We start from the raw sequence: 5,178 nt of genomic DNA, 5'->3' as shown, positions 1-5,178 counted from the left end.
AGTACAGACAGCGTTATGAAAGCAGCTGAAGTACAGTCTATAAAGTCAGAGGAAAAGTTAAGAGCTGAGCAAAGCAAAATTCCAAACTTATTGGTACCCAAGTTCTTTGAGATACTGTGTGAAGGAGTGAAACAGAGTAGTTTCTGCTGTGCTTTTTTCACAAATGTGTGGCAAATAGTGTGAGGTGTAAAAATACTTCGTGTATGATGTTTGTAGCAGCACGGTGAGCATTATTCTTGTTAGGAGGAAAAAGAGTGTTGAGTAAGCTCTCAGAAGTCAGGAAATACTAATGTTCATGTTTAACTTTGAGAACTTATGTTACTTTTCCCACAAGACTCCTCCATGATTTATTGTGCTGAATATGTAACTATTCAGAGGATGAGCTAGTGAAGAGGGGTTTTGTAGAGCCTTTGCCTTGCTTGTTGTAAGTTTGTGAAAGTGTTTGATAGAACAAACAAAACAAAACAAAACAAAATCAGAATTAACTTTTAAATCTGTAAAGTTAGTAAATGGTTTTAGTCACAAGCAAATAAGATGATGGTGGCAGGAAACATTATCCCAAAAAAACTAGATTATGTGAAACTCAATCCCTTCTACATATGGGGTTATAAGCTGCTGGGAGCAGCTAGTGCATCAGGTTAGTTACTTTGCAGAATGGTGGTGGAATGGATCACGCTCATTTTAAGGCAGGGGCTCAGGACCATAAGAGGCTACACATCCTGTGGTGGTGGCAGTGGAACCTAGTACTCAGCTTTTTAAACTAGGTTTCTAAAAATGATAGAAAATGTTTATCTCAATTTCTTTCCTATAAGCCAGGAACATCTAAAGCTTAAGAGAACTGAGGGGATAGTTACCTGAAGGCTGAATAATATAATAATGTGTGCTCTAGAAATTTCTAAAGTTGTAGATATACAATGCAGAATATATATTAGATTTCTGGTAGAAATGGTGTGAGGCTACCCAAGTCTCTCCTGAGACCAAAGTTTGAGTAGTATTAGGTAAATGAAATCTAGAGAGGCACATTAAACAATTAATGAGAAAACAAAATATTGGAACCATTACTTGCAACGTGTGTGTGTCTGTCTTATGCAGTGAATGATGTAGGGAACCTGTAAGAGAAAAGATAGCAATGCATGTTCAATAGATTCTAGAATTAAGGTTTCCTTTAATGGTGTTGTGCCCCCCACACTTCCACCCTTTCATCTTCAGACTGCTTGCAAACTCACATTCCTGAATTCAATATACTTGATTTTCCATTATTAAATCTTCTATTTCTCAATCTGAAATAATTCTATGAAGGTGAAAGCTACGGTTGTAGTCATGAGGGATCCAAAAAGGATATATGTGCTCAGCATTCCTTTCTGGCACACAGAGTTAGATAAAAGTGCTGAGAAAGGTGGTTAAATGAATTGTGCAGATGTAATGGAAACACATGCTATGAAGGGAATTGGCTCCTCAGCATTAACCAAGGATGGCTTAGTCTTACAGATACAGTCTAATAAATGCAGTATGGACAGCAGAAGGGTTAGTTTCCTAAGGAAAAGAATAAAAACCAAACTGCTTAAAAAGAGGGAAGAGAAGAAAATTGAATCTCTAAAGATGTATTTGGAAGGCTGAGGAAGGGAAGCCAGAGGAAAGGAAAGTAGGAGGAGCAAGCTTTAGGCCAGGTCTCTTAAATAGTTGAAATGTGCAGGTAGAGTGATCACTACTAAGTAATTGGGAACAAAGCTTCTCCGACATGGCCAAAGGCTCAAAAGCTGCACAGAAGTAGGTACAAAGAGGAGACAAGTGCACTGAATGAGCAAGGATTTTTAACTGTTGTGCAGAGCTGTACAGAGACGATATCACTAGAGTCCTTCACAAAGACATAATATGGTATAACTCCTAGCAGTACTAAAAGATCTTTGAGTAGCACTGCAGTATTGAAATTCTAAATGCCAATGCAGCCAAAAACTGTAAAAATTATTAAGAATCAGTTCTATTGTGATATTTACAATTATTAGTCTCATGTCCTATTCTGAGTGATAGGTACACAGGGCAATGAATTTTGGTATTTAGAAGCAGAGGGAGGAGCTGGAGATAAACTATGTTTTCTCTCTGTCTCTCTCTTCTTTTGCCACTTCTTTTCACCCTTCATCTTCCTCCTGTTTCCTGTCCAGCCAGTAGTTCTCTTCCCCAGCAAAAAGTGATGGACCAGGGAAGTACACTGTTCACAGGATCTGGATCAGGGTCAGCGGATCAGAAGAGAATTAGTTGTTTCATGGGAGGTATAGGAGCCAGGTGCCTTGGATGGTGGTGTGCCTCATGGAATGAAGGCTCTTGAAGGACAAATCCCATCCTCTTTGTCCTCTTTTGTCCTTTCCTTCCACACATAATATTAGATCAAATGTGGAGTAGGAGATTAGAAGTTGCAAAGAGACACTTACATCTTCTTCTAACCCACACTTATCCTAAAAGTTAAATAATATTAATAGCTTTATTTTGGTATCCATATTGAGGAACATCTAAATGTTGGTCTTGGAGCATTCCCTTAATGAAATAAGCAAGGGATGACTTGTTTGAGGAGTCTCAGGCTAAATACGCTTGTGTATCGCCTGTGTGAACAATACATTTGGCTCATAAACTAATCTCTTTCTGACTGTAGATTATAGATTTAATGTTGGGTAAACAGCAGGAGGAACGAAGATGGTGGTGATAGCTCATGCCCAGCTGGGAACAGATATATGTGTTTTGATACATGTGGTTTGGCAGTTGTACAACATATCATCCATTCTCCTCTTCAGGCCAAGGAAGTAAGAGAAGTGAAAGGAAGAAGTGCACAAGTCGGTAAGCTATCCCGGACACCTCTCTGTCCCATAATCATCCCTTCATTGTTATCTTTTTGTCTTTAAAGACAGTGACTTTCATCTGTGACCCCTACTACAATTCTTACAATAGTCATTTATACAACTGCAACTTTGAGAAACAATTTCAGATCTTGGTATAGCTATAAAGTACAGACAGTTAAATTTTTTTTTTCATGAAAAATGCATGTTTAAATCAACTGAAGTGGTTTTCAGTTTTATTAAAATTTATTTTTAGCTGGAAAAAATATTGAGGGGGAATCTAAAAAGATTAAAGACTGCTTTGAATGTATTTCAACAGATGATTTTTTCCCATCATACTACTTTTTTTTTTTTTTTTAACTGAAATATCATTTTAAAAATGAAAACTTTAGCTTGAAAGAATTCTTAAAAATTTTCTCTGGTGGAAACAAAAAATAAAGAGGGAAGTTAAAAGGTGTTAGTGTTGCAGTTGCTTCCTTTTTTATTTGACTTAACAAGACATTTCTTGAGAAAAGTTACTTGAATAATTACTTTAAATGAATAGACCTGACCATTTAATCTAATCTTTCTCACGTGACAAGCTGATTTTTTTTTTAATGACTGGCAAAATCTTTTTGTTTTACCTTATATATTTTGCTTCTATAAAATTCCTTGCCTTTTGTAGTTTTTACTGGCACTGGATTGTTTCTCTCCATTGCTTTTGTAGCAAATCTTGATAATATTCAAATTTTCCTTTCCATGAGAAATATTGTCTTAGTGACCACTATAATGCACATACAAACTTATGAATAATAGAATTGTTCCACAGACCACTCTCTTGCTTTCTTAAAGATGAAATAGAGCTGTCCTACTTTCATTACTCATGATCATGACAAGAGGAAACTAAAATCTGTGATGCATCTTAGTCTGGAGTAAAGATAGAAATCAACCAGAGAGAGAGAGAAAATCACCAGCAAATACGATAAAAGTGATGCTCAGGCTTTGTGCCAAAGTGCTACTGATTCTGTGGAAGCCATAAGTGGTCAACAGATAGACATGAATTGCCTTGGAGAGGATGCTATTCAAGGATTGTAGGTTGGAAGACACATTGAGGATGCCTGACTGTACTGTTCTCTCTCCTTTCTCAAGAAAACTCCAATCTCTTGTCTAATCTCGAATTCATATTCTGATGCATTTTTTCTTACATAAAAACTAAGCACTGCAGTTAATCGGTGGAACAAATTTCAGAAAACAGTTGCAGAGCATTTTATCACAGAATGGAGCAATCATTTAACTGACACCTTTTTTTTCTTTAAAATTTCTGAAATCTTCTGGTAGTAATCAAATATATGTATTTTTTTTTTCCTGGAGAAAATGGAATGATATTTGCCAACTTTTCATGCTGGCAATAAAAAAATGCAGATAATTACATATAGTCCTCAATCCTCCATCTTTGTCTGGATAAATCATAGAATCAGTAAGGTTGGAAGGGACCTTTGGAGATCATCTAGTCCAGCCCCCAAAGGGGTGGCCCATATGGGGGCCAAACCTGCAATCCTGGCATTAGTAACACCATGCTCTAACAACCGAGCCGTAACGCCCAGATAAATGTATTGCTGTACGACCCAGATGGGACTCGAACCCACAATCCCCAGCTCCGGAGGCTGATGCCTTATCCATTAGGCCACTGGGTCAGTATTTCATTTATTTTACACTAAAACATGCATCTGTCCCACATAATGAATGATAAACTCCCTGGGATTTGTGAAGTGTGGCATATATCCTGAGCTATGATTACTTGTCTGCTCATTAGCTCTTAAATGGCATTTCCTTCTCCTCCAATACATTGTTAGTTTACTTATGAGAGATCTACTTCAGGTGCAGGATGATAAATCTCAGGTGCCAGGCATTGATCCTCATCAGTGAATATACATGACACATTCATTAAATAACAAGTTCAGGTTTAAATTTGAATTTCTAAATATGGATATGTCAAATTAAACACCTAAACAACTGTCCAAGTTCAGGTGTGTACAATAAAATGAGTCTGACTTTGCTGATCAGAATGAGCTTTTTAAAGACTTCTTAAAAATAGATTTGATGGATTAAATCTGGTCTTTTTTTTTTGGACCCATGCCTGCTTTTCCTGTATGCTGCATATAAAATATACACATATATAGTAATTTTATTTTGATGCCTAATGACACAAATAAGGTTGGAGAGTGGGAACTGTTGATCTGATATATTGAGGTAATTCTTTGAGGTTCAATGTATTTTCAAACTAATGTTCACGCAAATGAGTAAAAGCCTTTCAGTAAAAATCAAGACATTGCAATTTGTCTTAGTTAGAGGGCTGTACCTGAATAAAAGCAGG

General features: G+C 36.8%; 1 non-coding gene across 1 annotated transcript; it reads right to left on the bottom strand.

The window, feature by feature from the left end:
• Nucleotides 1-4,425: 4,425 nt before the first annotated feature.
• TRNAR-CCG (transfer RNA arginine (anticodon CCG)) lies at nucleotides 4,426-4,498 on the bottom strand. The gene has a single exon. It is a non-coding gene; the product is annotated as a tRNA-Arg (tRNA).
• Between the last annotated feature and the right edge of the window lie 680 nt (nucleotides 4,499-5,178).

This window comes from Rhea pennata, chromosome 2, assembly GCF_028389875.1.
Source record: "Rhea pennata isolate bPtePen1 chromosome 2, bPtePen1.pri, whole genome shotgun sequence".
NCBI classification, from domain to species: Eukaryota; Metazoa; Chordata; class Aves; order Rheiformes; family Rheidae; genus Rhea; species Rhea pennata.
This window is presented reverse-complemented; position numbering and strand designations above follow the sequence as displayed.